Below are 20,656 nucleotides of genomic sequence, written 5' to 3' on the forward strand. Positions count from 1 at the left end.
AATGACTGTGCATTTATATCAGTGTTTTATTACAGGGACAAGAGTCCTTTAATACTTCCTGTCCTCTCTTCAAAAGAATCTTATAAGCAAACATGCACTTACCAGAATTTGGGGAAATTCCGGATGAAAATCCTGCTCATGTTTCTGAGAAGAGCAGAACTATGCATTAATATTCAGCCCATACTCTGAGACAGCATTATGTTAAAGGCAGACCTTCATGCAACTAATAAGTAGTGTGTTGTTTCTAAATTAGGGAGCAGTGTCATAGGGCTTAGGATCAAGAATGCCTTGGCTTCCATCATTCCATCATCCATTCTGGTTTGCAAAGTGATTAAAGGAGAAGTTAGAAAAGGGACCAAATATTCTTTTTTCTTGGACTCTACAGGAAGTGCAGCATGCCTCTTTATCTAGTATTTTCTTCTCATTGATCATAAAGATTCGATATTGTTTGTAGCGAAGAACTCTTAACACTTTAGTTTCCAATGAAGGAAAAGGAGACGGAGGAGGAAGATGAGGAGGAGGAGGAGGAGGAAGAAGGAAGAAAAGAAAGAAGAAAAAGCCCAAAGTCTTGTCTTAATGATCTCTGATTTTTCTCTTCCCTCTCCCACCTCCTCACTGCTGGCACTTTTCTTTGGGAGGCTGGGGGTGATGGCAGTGGTAGGAGGGCAGCTGGGAGTGTGAGAGAAATGGCCTCAGTAAGTGCTGTTTACTGATGCTTTGCAAAGGAAGCATCAGACTGGCTCCTAGAATCTCAGGCTGGTTCCTAGTGTGATCTGCAGGACCCTCACTAGGAAGGAGTGAGTGGAAAATCCCTTTCAATCCCGCATTCTATATGTGAGTCTGTGAGCCTCAGACTTTCTCTCCCACTTATGCAGCAAGTCAGGTTTGGGTATTTTCCCACACCAAAAACAAAATGAAAAACTGTTTCCTACTGACTTTCTATGCATAGGAGGAACGGGACCTGGTTTCTTTAGGTCTCAGAGCCACAGGGAGCTGGCATCTTGGTGCTGTGGGTCTGGAGGTGCTTGTCTGTCCAGAGTGACTCAGGCGTTTCTGTGGCAGGTGCTGCAGCGCCACTGGCAGTCCTGGGAGCAGTAAGGAGCTCGCTGAGCTAGTAGCTGAGTGGGTGTAAAACACACAGGCCATCAAGCAAGCCATTAGCTCTGCAAGAGCGGGCCACCTCCCTGACTATGTAAATGACCCTCCTGTTAGGGTAATTTACAAGCTACTGTCAGAATCCCCGAATGTCAGAGCTGGAGGAAGTCTTGTTAACAAGCCTGATTTGCTCATTTTACTGTTGAGAAAACAGAGGCCTGGAGAGAAGGTGTGACACCGGGTTCCAGATCCTTCTCCTGGCTGGAGCAGGGCTGGGCGGAGCCGAGGGGCCCCATTCTGGCCTCTCCAGTGGCTTGTCTCTTATATGTGACACCTGTACCTGAAGTTGGGAGCATGGCCAGAGCGTAGAAGGACAGAGGACGGATGAGGGGGACGTTGCCACACTGCGACAGGGCGGCATGCCTTGTCAGCGCTCTGCTGTGAGGGTGCAGTAGAGAGAGGTGCGGGAAGGACTTGGCAAGTACAGGTGCCCCGTGTCACAGCGAAGCAGAACTCTGCCCTTTTATTCATCTGTTTTGCAACTTTGGCCAATTTTCTTTCTGAGTCTCAATTTTGAATCTCAATTTTTGAGTCTAGAATTTCCTCACTATAGAGCATTATTGATAAGATTTAAAACTAAGTTGTGTAAAAATTATCTGACACATAGATGACAACCTGGTTCCCCTTCTCCTTCTTTCTTTGTAACTTCCTGTCCTCTATTCTTTTTCTGTCTTGAAAGAAATGAGTGCTATCTCTACTTAGGAACTTTTCTAGTGTAGGACAGTAGCAAAAATTGCATGGGTATGCATCCTTTATGTGACTTGGGGTTCCCCCAAACAGGTCCTAACATTTAAAATGGACGTTCTATGCCAAAATATAGCACTGCTCTCTATTAAACTAATAGGATGTTTGTATAAAAATTAATGCTTATCATTATCATGAAGTATTTAACAAGACCTGTGCGGAGTATTGTGTGATGTCTCTTACATCATAAAGAACATGTATTAAAATCATAACTGCAGGTGGATATAAGCAGAGAACCCATTGCCCAAAATATCCCAAACAGATATGGTCACTGGCCTCTGTGATCCCTCCACATTGTCAATGACAAGTCACAGCATAGGCCTCGGGAACGGACATCCACAGAGCATAGGGATCAGTCATTTTACATTGCATTGCATGCAGATGAATATCCTTCCTATTACTGCTATTTCATTGACTGGAGCCATGACACCTGTTATATAGTGACACACCTACAATATTTTTCACAGAATAAAATGGTTTACTGGCCAAAAGAAGCACGCTCTGCACTCGTTGATGTTTCAGGGCCTTGCTATATGAAAGTGGGCAGGTCTCTTATTAAGATGGAGCACTGAGTATGGAGGGGGCAGCCACTAGACGCCAGCACTATTTCAGGTGCAGTGAGGAATATAGAACAAGCAGGAGATAGTTCTGCTCATCATTGAAGTCCTGGTGACTTTCTGTTGTGCCAAAGTAACAGCTGCTCTTAAAAGAAAAAAAAAACACGCCTCTTACAGCCTCAGGCAGAGGACTGGATAGAATATTTGGCTTATTTCCTTCCTTCGTGCTCCATGACCCTTTGAACAAATGCCTACTATGGACATGACCCTATTGTGTTATTGTAATTGTTCACTGGTCTTCCTCTTTAGAGGGGTAGAAAGCATGTAGTGAAGCTACCATTTGAACTTACCATTTCAGCAAAGAAGCAGGAGCACCAGGGAGATGCAGGTGTGGGAAAATACACTCAACTTCCAATAGGACATTAAAGTATGGGGGGAATGGAAATGTTTGGTATGATCAAAACATAACTGTGAAGCAGGCAATCATGAGAGATAAGGATGGAGCAGGAAACAGGGATGAGAACAGGAAAGTCCCTATGTATCTTGCTAAGAAATTTGGGTTTTATCCTGAAAATAAATGAGATCAAGTGACAGGTTTTAAGCAGGGGAATGACAGGGTCATGCTTGCATTTTTAGAAGAATGGTTTTGACACTAAGGGGAGGAATGAATGGGAGAGGAGGGTGTAAAAGTAAAGACAAGGAGAAATCATAGAGATCGTTAAGGCAAGAAATGACGAGAACTTAAAGTGAAATTGGGCATATTGAGTAAAAAAGTATTCTACATATGTAAAGGGGGAAGAATAGCCAGGACTTTATTACTTTTTTGATGGTGTCTTAGTCTGCTGGAGCTGCCATAACAAAGCACAACAGACTGGGTGGCTTAAATAACAGGCATTTATTTCCTCACAGTTCTGGAAGCTGGAAGTCCAAGATCAGGGTGCCAGCGTGATCAGATTCTGGTGAGGGCTCTCTTACTGGCTCAGAGCTGCCTTCTTGCCGTGTCCTCACATGGACTTTCTCTTCTCTTCTTACCAGGTGATCAATCCTATAAAATTGGGACCTAATCCTTATGACTTCATTTAACCTTAATTAACCTTCATTACCTAAAAGCCCTATGTCCAAACATCGTCACATTGGGGGTTGGGACTTTCACATACAAATTTGGGGACACATAATTCAATTCATAGAAGATGACAAGGAACAGTTAAGGACGGTTCCTAGTTTATTGGCCTGGGTACGTAGGTGGACAAGTGCTATTCACTGATGCAGAGAACACAAGAAGAGGGACAGTGACTGGTTTTGAAGGGAGCAGCAAGTTCAGCCTGGAACACACTGAACGTGAACCGTCTGTGGGACATCCAACTGGAGATGTCCAAAGGCAGCTATGTGAGTGCATCTGCTCTCAGACAGACCTGGGCCGGAGACCCAAACCTGAGCATAGCCTGGTAAATCCAGGTGAACAAAGAAGAAAACCTGAGGAAAATGATTAGAAGAAACACCCAATGAGAACACCAGCATTTAAGGATTTCCTAGATATCAGAGCCTTCTGAGATTGAGGTGGGGGCAAAATGCAGGAAGAAAACCAAGTGTGTGTGGTGACTTCATAGGCAAGTTTGGAAGACTTCAAGAAGATTGTGCAGCCCTAACCGGTTTGGCTCAGTGGATAGAGCGTCGGCCTGCGGACTGAAGGGTCCCAGGTTCGATTCTGGTCAAGGGCATGTACCTTGATTGCGGGCACATCCCCAGTAGGAGGTGTGCAGGAGGCAGCTAATCGATGTTTCTCTCTCATCCATGTTTCTAACTCTCTATCCCTCTCCCTTCCTCTCTGTAAAAAAGCAATAAAATATATTTTTTTAAAAAGAAGAAGATTGTGTATTCAAGAGTGCCAAATGCCCCAGAGAAGGCAAGTGAAATAAATGTCCATGGGGTTTAGAAACTACCGAGTCCTTTGGAGCCTTAGCAAGTTTTATTTCCTTTGAGTAAAGTGGGCAGAGTCTGGGTCACAGATGGTTAAGGAGGCATTGAGAGCAGAGGAGGGGGAGTGATGGAGACATCTGTACAGGCTGATTAACACCTATCCGAATATCAGCCCATTTGGAAAATGGCTCTATATCCAGCTGTTAGCCTACCTTTTAGTTCTTACATTTATCCTTCATTTCTCCAACTTTCCCACAAAGACCTTATGAGAGACTTGATCCAACACTTGGCTGTATTTCAGATGCTCACAAGAGCTTTGCTCCAAACCACTCAGTTCTTTTACTCCACTCAAAAGAGAAATGTTAACCTGGCATTATGTTTTTAATTAAGCACTCAGCCTCCAGGTAAGAACAGATTATTGTGTAAGTAATTCCACGTGTCAGATCACATAGGGTTCATATCAAGACTACTAGCCTAAGATTTTAAAAACATGCCATCTTTACCCTTTTGAAAAGCAGAACAAATTTTGTTCCTCTCTCATATTCTGGTATCTCCTCTATTCCGTAATAAAAAACACAGAAGTGCACATATATTCTTGTAGGATAGCAGTTTATTTGCAAGTCATCTCAGTACTCTAGGCAATAATACTTTTTTGGCACGTAAGAAAACACGCGAAAGAAACACAACCATGGACTTTGTGTTCACTAGATGCAATTTCACCTTCCATTCTCTCTCAATAACACAACTTTCTGAAATTCCTCCCAAGTGCACATTCAGAATTACACATGTGGGGCTTCCTGTCTTACCTTCCCTTCCAGAGTTTTATGCCATAGAATCATGCTGACCTTCAATTTTCAATGCTACTTTCTAAACACAATAGACACACTTTTATTTTTCTCATGAACTTCAATTGGATTATTCTATAAACTTCTCCTCACCTCTACTTTATAAACCAACTTTGTTTTTGTTAGATTTACGTCCAGACTAACAATTATCCTAGTCCTTTTTCCCCTGGGTTGTTTCAAGATATCATCATTGATTTTCAGCAGTTTAAAAATGAGGACCTTGACTAAATGTAATATTTTTGTTTTGTTTATTTCTGGGAGAGTGAAAGTTCTTTTCTCTGTCTTCTGGTAAGGTTGGGATGAGGGTTGCTATTCATCCAGACTCCTTCTAGAGCTAAGTAGAGCTGGGCTGGACCATAATTTACATATGCCTAGGTGTAGATATCTTCATATTTATTTTGTGTGGGGTTTGATGAGCTTCTTGGACCTGTGGGTTGATGTTTTTATCAAATTTGGAAAGCATGTTGGTCCTTATACTTTCAAATTATTTTTCTGGCTCCATTCTTTTCTTTCTTTCTAAGATTTAAATTACACGTGTTTGGACCACATGATATTATACCATAGATCACTAAGATTCGGCTCTCTTTTTTTCCAATGTTTTTCTTTTTCTACTTCAGTTTGGATAATTTCTATTGACTTTATTTCAAGTTTACTGATTTGTTCTGATGTAGCATACAATGGGCTCTTCAACTCATCCAATGATTTTTTTAATTTATTTCAGATGTTATATTTTTCAATTCTACAGACCCATTTGGTTCTTTTTAAAAATTTCTCTTCTGAAATGCACCTCTTTACTTATTTTATCTATTCTTTCCTCTTCTGAAATGCACCTCTTTACTTATTTTATCTATTCTTTCCTATAAATTCTTTCACATATTTTAATAGTATTTTAATATTTAAAGTCATTGCTAATGACTGTGTTTGATTCTAGTGACTGCGCTTCTCTCGCTTCTTTATGTGTCTCAACATTTCTTTTTACTCCTGTTGTATGTGAGAGAAAGAGAGAGAGAGAGAGAGAGAGAGAGAGAGAGAGAGAGAGAGAGAGAGAGGCTGTAGTTTTATATTTTTCTATTATATTTTTGTTTTGTTTGTTTTCCAGAGAGTGAGTCTTTTTCTCTGTCTGCTGCTAAGATTGGGGCAGAAGAGATGCTAAGAATTTAGGTTCCCCCTAGGCCCCAATTAACCTAGAGCTGGACCATAGTTTTAACCAGATTGAATATCTATCTCTGTCTGATTAGCCCATCCTCCAGCCACTGCCCAATGGCTGATCTTTTTGGATCTTATCAGTACAGGGTTTGACCTTGGAGTAGGTTGGGCTTCTATTTCAGATGGTTTAGGTTGATCTTTGGAATTCAGTTCCAACAGGGCCCCAGAGTAGTGTTTGAAAAAGAAACAGGTCAAAATGGAGTCATTTGTGCTAAATCAAGTCACCAAATCAAAACTTAAATAACTAACCTAATTGCAGTTTCAACCTCTCCCAGGAGTGGAATTTTAAACCAATCAGTCTGGAACTTCCTGATCAATACTAGGAGGCAATCTTCATGGTAAAACCCTCGCCTTCTCCAAAAGATGATGCAGCCCAGAAATAATTGTTTCTTTTATTTTGCTAATAACTCCTCTGCCCACCCTTCTTCTTATAAAAACCTTGCATTTTGTATAGCTCCTGGGAGGGATGGGATGCTGACTAATTCATGACTCACTCAATAAATCCAATTAGATCTTCAAATTTACCTGGCTGAATTTGTTCTTTAACAATACAAACAAAATTCTGAAAATGTGATTTCTCTGCTTTCCATCCTTTCACCACTATTGCATTTTCTGTAAAATTTAGGGTGAAAGTAGGAGGAGGAGAGAGGGGCAGGAGCATGTTTTTGGACCAAGTGACTTGATTTGTGTTTGGGGCTCTTTCAAAACCAACTCATCCAATGAGCCCTCACTGTCATCAAGGCTTGGGTGCTTTCTTCTCATCCATGCAGAGTCTCCATCCATGGCTCACCTCCACTGAACCTGGTATCTACACCAAGGCTGGCAGCACCCTCAACTCCACTCATTGAAAAGGGCTTGGATTCTCTCTGCACATCCGTTCATCGTGGCGTCCTCGCATGGACTGTTCTTCACTAAAGCTATACTAAACTATGAAAGGCTGGGGGAGAAGGGATGCTGATAATTTAGGTTCCTCCTAGATCCAAATTAACCAGGAGCTGGACCATAGTTTTAACTAGATTGAGTCTATCTGTCTTATTAGCCCAACCTCTAGCAAACCCACTGCCCAGGGGCTGATCTTTTTGGGTTTTATTAGTACAGGGCTGTGGGCTCAATCCCCAGTAAGGGTCATGCAGGAGGCAGCCAATTGATGTCTCTCTGTCATCAATGTTTCTGTTTCTCTATCCTTCTTCCTTCCTCTCTAAAATCAATTTTTAAAATATTTAAAAAGAAAACTATGATTTTTCTTTTGTCTGATTTTTTTTCTTTCTTGCACTGTAACCAGGAAGGAACTTCATTTCTTTAATATGACATTTTCCTTGATTCAAGCTGGCTTTGTCCAGTCTAACAGCGCGTAACACACTGCATGTCCACTCCCTTAATCAGTAAGTGCTTAGGACCTCAGGCTCTGGTCAAGGTTAAACTGTCTTAAGAATAAAGCTCCAAGTCTGTTGATCAAGGGAACAGAGTTTCTGTCAAACTAAAGATAACATCTTGACCTCAGTTGTGTTTCAGGCCTAGGTCCATGCATGAAAGCAGAACAACCCTACCAACCGCATCCTCACAAAACCAGACAGACCAAGGCCATGGCTGATTCAGAAGCTGATACCATATTAACTACTCCCTACACTGGCCCCAACCAATCAGTGGAGCCCACAACCCCAACTCCCTTAGTTAGGGGACTAAGGATTTTTCACCTGTATAATTCATCCCCTTGAGGCCATCAAGGTGCCGGTTTTAGACACTAGCCCACCTGTGTCTCTGGGCTTGGCACCAGTTCCTTAAGTAACTTTTACTTTCTTTGCAACAAACTCCTGTTCACATTTTATTGGGCTTTGATGCACTTAGGCAAACGAACCCCTTCAGTTCAGTCACATATTTACGTTAAGAGCGAAGGTCTTCATGTTCATGGATCGGTAGAATCAACATCATTAAAATGTCCATGCAAAGCAACCTATAGATTCAATGCAATCCCCATTAAAATACCAATGGCATATTTCACAGACCTAGAACAAACACTCCAAAAATTTATATGGAATAAAAACAGACTCCGAATAGCCACAGAAATCCTGAGAAAGAAGAACAAAGTAGGTGGGATCTCAATACCAGATATCAAGCTGTATTACAAAGCCACTGTTCTCAAAACTGTCAGGTACTGGCACAAGAACAGACATATGGATCAATGGAATAGAATAGAGAACCCAGAAATCGACCCAAACCATTATGCTCAATTAATATTTGACAAAGGAGGCAAGAACATACAATGGAGTCAAGATAGTCTCTTCATTAAATGGTGTTGGGAAGACTGGACAGATACATGCAAAAAATGAAACTAGACCACCAACTTACACCATACACAAAAATAAACTCAAAATGGATAAAGGACTTAAACATAAGACAGGAAACCATAAAAATATTAGAGGAATCCAGACAGCAAAATCTCAGACATATGCTGAAACAATTTCTTCACCAATACAGTTCCTACGGTAATGGAAACTAACGAGAAAATAAACAAATGGGACTACATCAAAATAAAAAGCTTTTGTACAGCAAAAGAAACCATCAACAAAACAAGAAAACCCACTGCATGGGAGAACATATTTGCCAATGTTATTACCGATAAGGGTTTAATCTCCAACATTTACAGGGAACTCATACAACTTAACAAAAGGAAGATAAACAACCCAATAAAAAAAATGGGCAACAGACCTAAATAGATACTTTTTGAAAGAAGACAGAAGGAAGGCCAAAAGACATATGAAAACATGTTCAAAGTCACTAATCATCCGAGAGATGTAAATCAAAAGGACAATGAGGTACCATCTCACACCTGTCAGAATGGCTATCATCAACAAACGACAAGTGCTGGAGAGGATGCAGAGAAAAAGGAACCCTCGTGTACTGCTGGTGAGAATGCAGACTGGTGCAGCCATTGTGGAGAACAGTATGGAGTTTCCTCAAAAACTAAAAATGGAACTCCCATTTGAGCCATGATCTCACTTCTAGGAATACATCCCAAGAAATCAGAAACACCAATCAGAAAGGATATATGCACCCTCATGTTCATAGCAGCGCAATTTACCATAGCTAAGATTTGGAAACAGCCTAAGGGCCCATCAGCAGATGAGTGGATTAAAAAACAGTGGTACATCTACACAATGGAATACTATGCTGCAGTAAAAAAGAAGGAATTCTGCCGAAGCCGGTTTGGCTCAGTGGATAGAGCGTCGGCCTGCGGACTGAAAGGTCCCAGGTTCGATTCCGGTCAAGGGCATGTACCTGGGTTGCGGGCACATCCCCAGTGGGAGATGTGCAGGAGGCAGCTGATCGATGTTTCTCTCTCATCGATGTTTCTAACTCTCTATCTCTCTCCCTTCCTCTCTGTAAAAAATCAATAAAATATATTTTAAAAAAATAAAAAATAAAATAAAATAAAATAAAATTTCTCCTTTAAAAAAAAAAAAGAAAAAAGAAGGAATTCTTACCATTTGCAACAGCATGGATGGAACTGGAGAGCATTATGCTAAATGAAATAAGCCAGTCAGAGAAAGATAAATATCACATGATCTCACTCATTTGTGGAATATAATGAAGAACATAAACTGATGAACAAAAACAGATCCAGAGACAGAGAAGCATCGATCAGACTGTCAAACCTCAGAGGGAAGGTAGGGGAGGGTGGGGGTAAGGGAGAGAGATCAACCAAAGGACTTGTATGGATGCATATAAGCCTAACCAATGAACACAAACACCATGGGGGGGTGAGGGCATGAATGGGGCGGGGAAGGGGGATAAGGACACATATGTAATACCTTAATCAATCAATAAAATAAATAAATAAATAAATAAATAAATAAATAAATAAATAAATAAAAAGAGTGAAGGTCTTTCACATCCTTCTTCATTATAACTGGAAGCAAACCTCCCTTTGATCTTCAATCAGATAAAATTATTAGTCATGTAAGAAACTAGAAAATTGCCGAAACTGGTTTGGCTCAGTGGATAGAGCGTCGGCCTGCGGACTGAAGGGTCCCAGGTTCGATTCCAGTCAAGGGCATGTACCTGGGTTGCGGGCTCGATCCCCAGTGGGGGGTGTGCAGGAGGCAGCCAATCAATGATTCTCTCATCATTGATGTTTCTAACTCTCTGTCTCTCTCCCTTCCTCTCTGTAAAAAATCAATAAAATATATTTTTTTTAAAAAAAAGAAACTAGAAAATTTCCACAAGTGTTAGATTGAGACTTCCAACAGACAGTCATATATAAAAGGTATTTTTTCCCTCACTCCACAAGCCCTCAGTATTATTTTTTCATGGTTTTTAAAAGATTTTTTTATTGATTTTCACAGAGAGAGGAAGGGAGAGGAAGAGAGAGAAACATCACTGTAAGAGTAAAACATCGATCAGCTGCCTCCTGCACACCCCCAACTGAGGGTTGAACCCCTACAGCCTGGGTATGTGCCCTGACCAGGAATAGAACTGGCAGCCCTTCAGTGCACAGGATGATGCCCAACAAACTGAGCCACATGGGCCAGGGCTTGTGTTTTATGATCTATATCCTGAGGCACTACTCATTAACTGACTGTCTATATTCAGAAACTGGATCTAGGAAGTTGTAGACTGGGGGAGTAACAGCTGAATGCAGCTAGCACATCAGTCTTGCTACCAGGAATGGCTAGTGTGGTATAGACCAGGGCAGAATTCACACAGAATAACACAGGAAGTGGATTTAAATTAGATGCAGAAGATATATTACCCTAACTATGCTTTGGAAAGTGCTTTCCCAATAATTTAGTATGGAAGGACTGGTATGGAGCAGCAGAATCAGAGAATAATTGAACACACATATTTTTGGTAATTTCCTTAGTCTGCACGTACACATGAATAGATTATATTTCATTCTATGTTGTAGATTATCTTTCTGGTCTATATAGTATTAGGTTTTTAAAACTTTAAATTAATTTTTTTAAAATATTAGAACCAATAGGTAGACAGAAATGGCATGTGGTTATTATCTTGACACCTGGTTGAAGTGAGTAACTCTAAATAGGAATTATTTTCAGTTGGTGCAACCATAATAATAATAGCTACAGCGCATTTATCCATGCACCCAATTTAACCACACGCCGGGTACTGTACCAATTGTTTAGAATCTTGAATACCCATATGACCTTGCCATATTGGTAATTTTTATCAATATTTTACATTTGAGAAAATTGGTTCAGAGAGGTTCAATAATTCATATGCTTGATAAATATTTATGGAATATTCATCATTTGCAAGTTACATTTGATGAATAAGACAAGTTTATGATCTAATTTTTAGATTTTTAACATATTTTTCTTCCACTTTTGAGTTTTGTACTATAGGAGAAATTAAACAAAGCAAACAGAGAAAGATCAAAATGTCAGCAACGTTATTGATTAATCTTATTGGATCTTCTGCCACCTGGTCACTGACCCTGCTGGACAAGTACAGGCCTTTCTTCCTTAGGGACATGCGTCTGACACAGGGCACAGAGCAGTTCCAGGATGCTGTTCCTGCCAGCAAACCAGCAACAGAATCTAGTGTGAAAGACAGACATTAAGCAAAAGAAATTTATGTGCACTTAAGTGATTTTTGTTTCCTCTATGAAGCAGAAGGATAGGGTGCTATAGAAGTGTATACTAGAAAAATTTACCAGGTCTTCCCAAGGAAGTAATATGAACGAATAGGAAGCATCTAGGCAAAAAGGGGAGAGTGCTCCAGGCAGAAGGGACATGCATGTGGGAAGGGCCTGAAACAGGAAGTAATGTGTAATGTTTGGAGAAGCAAAACATCAGTGGGCCAGCAATGAGGTGCCAGCTATGAGGCCTTCATTCAGCTATACTGACACCTTTATCTTGAACTCACCGTCTCCCAAACTGTAAGCGATACATTTCTGTTGTTTATTAGCCACCCAGTCTGTGGCATTTTGTTAGAGCAGCCCAAACAGACTAAGACAAGACGGCAGAGGTAGACAGAAGCCCTACCATCTTGCAGAACTTTGTGGAGTGTAAAGGATTTTAAATTTTATATTAAAGACAATGGGAAGTCATTAAATTGAGAATTGACATCATCAAAGTGCCCAAAATTATGCAGCCTCTGCCTATGTAGTGATGAATGACTGTTACTAGGTTAGAATTTTTTTTTAACTAGATTAGAATTTTTAAAGAGCTTCCAATGTTCTTTGCAATCAGGTACTAATTCTGTTCTCTCCTGCCTTCTAATATGTGCTCCGTAAACTCAAAAGTGAGTTGAGAGCTTGGAGGATAATTTTGCTTCCTGATTAAGTGGTATCCAAAGTGACTTCTGTATGTTCTGGAGCTTCTATAGATTCATTTTCATTTAATAGGCTGGCCTTCAACTAGCTATTTTACTTATTCATGTCTTCCTTTTGAAACTTTAATTTAGCCAAGCACTCTGGAAGCTGGAGCTTCTTACGCTTCCCGGTCTGTGATTGAGCTGGTCTGCCTTTGCTGATAGCATGTTCCAATCCATCAACATCAGTGGGAATCTGGGTCTGAGACTCGCTGCTACTGTTGCCCTGACTTCACATGAAAACAGTTCCTTCCAGTAAGGGTGCCCTCCTTTGGGGAATGGCATTGATGCCTCTTTCGTTCAAAATACTACCCATGTATCATTCTAAAATGTGGATAGAATCTGAAGGATTCTTTTTAAACTGGGTGAACCAACCAGTTAATCTAGTATTTGTGGAATATCTATTAGAAATAACACATGCAGATGCTGTGGGAAATTTCAGAGAAAAGGTATACATTTTACTTTAATTCTGCTTACATTCTAGCTGCAGGAGAAAACACACATACCTAGAATGATAACTGATAATACAAGGCAATAGAAGATGCTTGCTAAGTAAATGATAGCAATCCCAAACACTCTAGGAGTGCAGGAGGTTGAGAAAGCCTACGAAGAGGATTCTTTATTGAGTAAATGGGCCTAGAGCAGTGGTTCTCAACCTTCCTAATGCCGCAACCTTTTAATACAGTTCCTCATGTTGTGATGACCCCCAATTTCATTGTTACAAATTGAACATAATTAAAGCATAGTGATTAATCACAAAAACAATATGTAATTATATATGTGTTTTCCAATGGTCTTAGGCGACCCCTATGAAAGGGTCGTTCGACCCCCAAAGGGGTCGCGACCCACCAGTTGAGAACCGCTGGCCTAGAGGGATGGGTAGGATTCAAGGGGCAGATAAGGTGACTTTAACATTCTAGATAGAAATAAATTCTTCATCAAAGGAAATGGTGCACTAGGAGGGCTCAGAGTGAGGATGTGGTTATTTGGAGAGAAACAGGATTTATTTATTTATTTTTCTTGATGCTTAGTAGTGAACCTCATTTAGATAACTGTAGAAAACACATTCCACCACATTTTATTTTTTTTTTTTTATTGCTTAAAGCATTACAAAGGGTATACATATGTGTCCTTTTTTTTCCCCACCCTTGACAATACCCCGGCTTCCCCTACCCCCCAGTGTCTTATGTTCATTGGTTATGCTCATATGCATGCATACAAGTCCTTCAGTTGATCTCTTACCCCACTCCCTCCTGCCCCCCAACCCTCCCGGCCTTCCGCTGCAGTTTGACAATCTGTGTGAGGCAGCTCTGCCTCTGTAACTATTATTGTTCAAAAGTTTATAATGGTCTCTATTATCCATGAATGAGTGAGATCATGTGGTATTTTTCCTTCATTGACTGGCTTATTTCACTTAGCATAATGCTCTCCAGCTCCATCCATGCCGTTGCAAATTGTAAGAGTTCCTTCTTTCTTACAGCAGCATAGTATTCCATCGTGTAGATGTACCACAGTTTTCTAATCCATTCATCTACTGATGGGCATTTAGGCTGAGAAACAGGATTTAAATGGTAAGAGGTCTTGGGGTCAAATTATAAAGACCTTCCATGTCAGAACATGATTAGATTAATTAGCAAATCATGCTTTGATTGTAATGTTCTTAGAAGTGAAAGGGGCCTTAAAGATGATGCTGAGTCTCACTTTTTAAAATGAGAAAATTAATACCCAAAATGGATGTTTTACATCAGTTTCTATCACTCTATATTTTATATTTCAATTACTTCCAAAAAGCTTTGAGGTATTTCCAGTTTGCCCAGCTCGTTACTTTGGGTATAGTTCAACAAAGCAGAAAAATAATTTCAAAATCATTTCAGAGCTTCATAAAATGTTGAATATGAATGAGGCAAAAACCAAAGTTATTCGGTTGGCCTAAAGTTTTTAGTATCCTTTATCAGTCTTTCATCCTTATGTAAGCTGCAAAAAGGAGATCTTCCATTGAAATATACACTAATGATTCTGACTCATGAAGAGCCACAGTGCCACTGTGAGCACCGGAGATTTTTCCTGGTTAGATCCACCCACCACAGCCATTTCATCCCTTCCCCTGTGAATACCAGCCATCCTACAGGGTTCAGTTTCTTTTCCACCTACTCTTTGAAGGATTATTCATCCATCCTTCCTGTTGAGTCATTCTTCTCTTAAGTGTATAACTTAATAAATTTTGACAAATGTATCATTGTTTTGATCAAAATTAAGAACATTTACATCATCCTAATAAGTTCCCTCTTACCCCTCCCCAGTGTAATCCTTCCCTTACCCAAGGTAACCACAGTTCTAATTCCAATAGCCACTGATTTATTATGACTATTTTTAAATCCATATAAACAGATTCATATATTGAAATGGAATTTCATAGTATATGTACTCTTTTGTGTTTGGCTTCTCTCATTCAACGTAATGTTTTTGAAATCCATCCATATTATTGTACTAGAGGCCTGGTGCACGGATTCATGCACCAGTGAGGCCCTCGGCCTGGCCTGCACCCTCTTGCAATCCAAGACCCCTTGGGGGATGTCGGAGAGCCAGCTTCAGCCCAATCCCTGCAGGCCAGGCCAAGGGACCCCACTGGTGCATGAATCTGTGCACCAGGCCTCTAGTATGCATATAACATCTTAGGTTAATCTATTTCTGCCCTCCCCTCTCCCCTCTTCCCTCTGAGATTCATCAATCTGTTCCATGTTTCCATGCCTGTAGTTTTCGTTCCTGCATTGAGCATCTGACCCCTGGTGGTCAGTGTGCATCATAGCTACTGGCCGGCTGGTCGGCCAGTCACTTAGGCTTTTATATATATAGATGTATCAATAGTTTGTTTTTTATTGCTGTATTCCATGGTAGAAATATGTTATAGTTTATTTCCCTAATGATGGACATTTGGGTGTTGTCAGTTTTCACTTGTAATACTTTTGTACAAGTCATTTTATGGACATACACACCAAATCCCTTGAATAGCTATTTTGGTTTGAAATTGCTGGATCATAAGTATATATATGTAACTTTATTAGACACTACCAAAGAGTTTCCCCAAGTGGCTATACCATTATGTACTCCAAGCAGGAAAATGTAAGTATTGCAATTGCTCATCATCTTCACCAACTTTTGTATTGTTAGCCTTTTTAATTTTAGCCATTCTGAAAGTGCTAGATATTCTTTATTGGATTGAAGAAGCCCTGTCTTTTCCCAGTTTGGTAAGAATTTTAACAAGTGACCAGTGTTGAATTTTGCCAAATGCTTTTTCTGAATATATTAAGATCATTTGTCTTTCCCTTTATTCTGTTAATGTGGCAAATTACATTGATTGCTTTACAAGTGTTAAACCAGTTTATATTCCTGAGATAAACCTCATCTAATCCTTATGTATTACCATTTTTATATTATTGCTGGACCTAAATTGCTAATAATGGTTGATAACTTTTTATGTATCTATGAGAGATATTGGTCTATAATTTTTTTACAACATGCTTGTCAAGTTTTAATATCAGGATTGCACTGGCCACATTAAATGAACTGGAAATATTCCCTCTTCCTCTATCTTCTGAAATAATATGTTTAAGATTAGTAGTACCTCATCATTAAATTTTAAAAATATTTTATCAGGGAAGACATTTACTAGACATTTACATTTACATTTACAGTAACGACAGTAAAGGAGAGAGTTTCTATGTAAAGATTTGAATTACATTATTTTCTTTAACGGATCTAGAACCATTCAGATTCTCTAGTTCTTTTTGAGGTTCAGTTAAGGTTTGGATTAAAAGGGAGGGAGATTAAAACTTAGGTCTGTTTTACAACATTTAAAACCATGACCTGGTTGATCTCACTTCACAGTGTCCTCCTTCTGAAGGGCCAGCTTCCTACTGGAGATTCACGGAGTTCATGGAGCAGTTAGTCACCAGCTGCTTCAGCATCTCCTGGAAAGCACTAGAAGCAAGTTTTGTGACTCTCAGGCCTCAATGATGGATTCGTTTTAGCCCCATAGAATGGCATCCTGACATCGATCATGACTTATACTTGGTGCGGATCTAATCACATTTTACAGACCCTCGCTATCTAAGCCATACTCCTGGGAATTTTCTCTGTTTTCAATAAGCTTATTGAGGGCTTGACATATCCATCCTTTCATGTTGCAGAGCCATGGAGCCATTGCTCCTGCTTGCATTAGAGGAGTTCTATCTTACACACCACATGGGACCGTTGACTGCATCCCAGTTGTCAGCACTTTCTGGAACTGGGGGATCCCAAGGCCATCATTCTACATCATTGACTCAGGTACTATCGCTATGAAATACATTACTTATTAATATCTCCATCGCTGGGTTTTAAATATTTGGAAAGCATCTAGCATACATACAATACAGTCTAAACAAATAAAAAGCATGTCTCATAGCTCCTAGTCCTGGGCTGAGTGTGGGCTCCAAGGAATGTTTGTTTTCATGTAGTTGGCTTCCAGAGCTCTGCTTCTTTATGAGGTAATCTTGACATTTCTGTTTCCATTATTAAAAATTTACTGAAGAGGACACATTGGAAAGGGAAGTGAGGAGTCAACCATAGAGGTTCTTTATAATGTAATTTGGAATAAAAGAAAAGTGGTCAAAAGAAATCTGGAACAGTATTCCAATGTGCGGAGATTAAAAACAGGGCTGACTCATGTACAAAAGGAGATGAAGTAATGAGGGAAGAACAATCTGGTATGTTTAGGTGGGTTATGATGCAGTGTTCTCATGAGTTAGCAGAGCTAGCCCAGCATACGAAGGGTTTGAGAACTGCTGATCTTACTTCTCTGTGTGCAAGCATTGGAGGACCTCCTCTTAGAAACTACCATGGCAGAAAGGAAGACGTTGCTGTCTATTGCATCTTGGGACCAACTTTCTCTGCATTTGGGGGTAAGAGTAGAGGTGAAGCAGGAGCTAATAATTTTCACCTGGGGTGGAAGTTGAAATGGAAACCCTAGAGCAGGGGTCCTCAAACTACGGCCCGCGGGCCACATGCAAATACAAATATTGTATTTGTTCCCGTTTTGGTTTTTTACTTCAAAGTAAGATATGTGCAGTGTGCATAGGAATTTGTTCATAGTTGTTTTTTTTTAAACTATAGTCCGGCCCTCCAACGGTCTGAGGGACAGTGAACTGGCCCCCTGTTTAAAAAGTTTGAGGACCCCTGCCCTAGAATCTGAGATGATGGCCAGAAATGCCATAGAACATAATCAAGAACTGGGCAGAATATGTCAGGGCAGAGAGATCCTGGAAGTCTACAGTCAGCATCATTAAGCAATGAACTTTTGATGGTCTAAATCAGAGCTCAGCAAGCTTTCTGTTTGCACAAAATTGTAAATATTTCAGTGTGGGGGCTATATAGTCTCTATCACAGCTATTTAACTCTGCCAAGGTAGAATGAAAGCAGCCATGGACGTTCCATAAGCAGTTGGCTGTGGCTGTGTCCCAATAAAACTTTATTTATAAATATGTATCATATGCTCTGCCACTTATTAGTTATATGATCTTGACCAAGACAATCTCTCTATACCTTAATTTTCTCATCTGTAAAGCAGGATAATTATACCTACTGCTCATATTTGTTTAAGGGATTAACATATATACAAAACACTTTGCACAATGCTTTGGCACATAAGCAAAATATAAATGGTAGCTGTAGGGAGCGGCTATAGGGTTAAGCCTCAGACTGACCTGTTGGCAAAGCCACAAACAAGTCCCAGCTTAGAGAGCACAGCCCTCTTAGCATAATTAGGCTTGACCTTATGACGCTCCCTAGATCTTATCTGGGAAGCTAATGGGCTGTGGGAGGTGCAGCAAGTGCTGCCCAAACAAGTGAAACTCACAAGAACAATGTAACTATGGTGACCACTACCTTGTTTACCTCTGGCTATAAAATAAAGGCTCAGCTTGCCTCTGGATCTCTCTCTGTGGCCTTAGCCAGGCACAGGAGATCCACCTCCTAGACCCAGCTTATTCTCTTTGTCTGTCTTTTCTACATCCTTCGCTGCTCCTCCACCCTGCCCTCAGGCTCACTGAACCCTTGGCTGAGCTGGCCCAGCACAGGTAGCTGTCAGTATTATGATTCTTATCATTTAATCATTCTTGTTATTACTATCAGACCCAGAAGAGGCCACTTGTACCAATTTCTCTAATTGCCTGAGCATTCCTGTTGTCTTTTACTTCAGGCACCCTGTGTTTTGTTCTTTCTGGCTAGCCCCAGTCTCTGAGCAGATAACGTCTTGGTCAAAATAAGCCAGAAATGTGTTTTCCTTGCATAGTACTAGAGAGCCTGGCTAAGCCATGGGACACCACCTGGTGGCTACAAAGACACTCACATTAGCATAGACATTGGGTGCTTCTGCTTATCAGTGACACACTTGCTGACTTTCCTCTTCCTGGGATCTGGAAACTTCAACGGATGTTAGTTGCCCACTCTTTCCTGCAAGAGCTGGCCTTTCTGAACACAATTCTCTGACTTCCTAGACTTACAATGCCATCCTCTAAGCTTCCCTCGGCCTTTAGGGCTTGAGTCCTTGCTGGGAAATATAGTTCTACTTTCTACTTCCTGAGGGTCCTGGACCAGGGCAGGCATTTACTGAGTCTCAGTCCATCAGCCTGAAGGGGGTGTCCATTCTGCTCTAGGTGAGCTCTCACACCCACCTAGTTGCAATTTTGTTCTCAACCTCCCTGCTGTTCGGCCTACTTTCACCTGGGTTTTGGCTGTTTCGCTACCTATCCTCTAATTTCTCACTTAGGTTGGAGGTCTGCTGCCTTGAACCCAAGGAAGCTGTCTGCTGCCCTCATCAGCCACAGAAGGTTGGATTATGCACCCCCATGCTAGTCACTAACTCAAGTCTTGACAGGAAGAGTTGATCTCCTGACCCCATCCAGTGGCAGTACAGATGGGAATGGATTGCTTATTCCATGTGACATTCCTTTTTCAGCTTCCCTTTCATGAGGAGACAAGATGAAGCGGAGATAACCCACCAAACTTTCTTAGCTGATGAAGACACTAGAAATGGAATCCAAACCTCTCCTTTAATTAATGACATCACCTTAAACTAGTGGTTACAGAAGGAAACTGTTAAAGCATGTAGAACCTAGCTCTTTGATACGAACAGGGTTTTCAAGATATGACATGTTTCTGTTGAAGAGACATTCTTCAAAAAATTGCCCAGCTGGCATCTCTAAGATCCTCAGGGGAAGTGGGCACAGCCTTCCATTCCAGGTTCAGGCCCCCAGTTCTGTATGCTTGCAAAGGTGATGTTTAGTACACCAGAGGCTCTGGAACTCCCGGGTTCTGGATAATGATCATCAAAATCACAAGAAATGAGTATATAAAAACTAAATTGTTAATGGATTCATGTGCACTAAAAGATATAATTTTTAAACTCCAGACAAGTGACAGGAGTATCTTTTCTCTGATAGAAAATCTGCACAAGAAGCCAAATTATAATCAGAAGGAACGCGGGGTGGTCAATGGGCTGACTCCCAGGTTATGATGCTGAGATGGCCTGACGGAAGGAATAGCTCCCTGTACAGACTGGATACCCTTGTTATCCTCTCACTTCCACGGCTGGAGACATACCACCCATGTTGGCTTCTCGGACTCTGCCTTCCTTATGTTCTCATTACTGTCACCCCAACAGCACCCCCCAACTCGTCTTTGACATATCCATTCAGTCAATCATTAACAGGTGGTGGTGGTGGTGCTGCTGCTGCTGTTGTGTGGTAGTGTGTGTGTGTGTGTGTGTGTGTGTGTGTGTGTGTGTCTATAAGGGGGGAGTGGGTGTATTATTAACTGTTAATTGAATACCAGACACAGTTTCTTGACCTGAAGGAACTCATA

Source organism: Myotis lucifugus, unplaced genomic scaffold (genome assembly GCF_000147115.1).
Source record: "Myotis lucifugus unplaced genomic scaffold, Myoluc2.0 scaffold_148, whole genome shotgun sequence".
NCBI lineage: Eukaryota > Metazoa > Chordata > Mammalia > Chiroptera > Vespertilionidae > Myotis > Myotis lucifugus.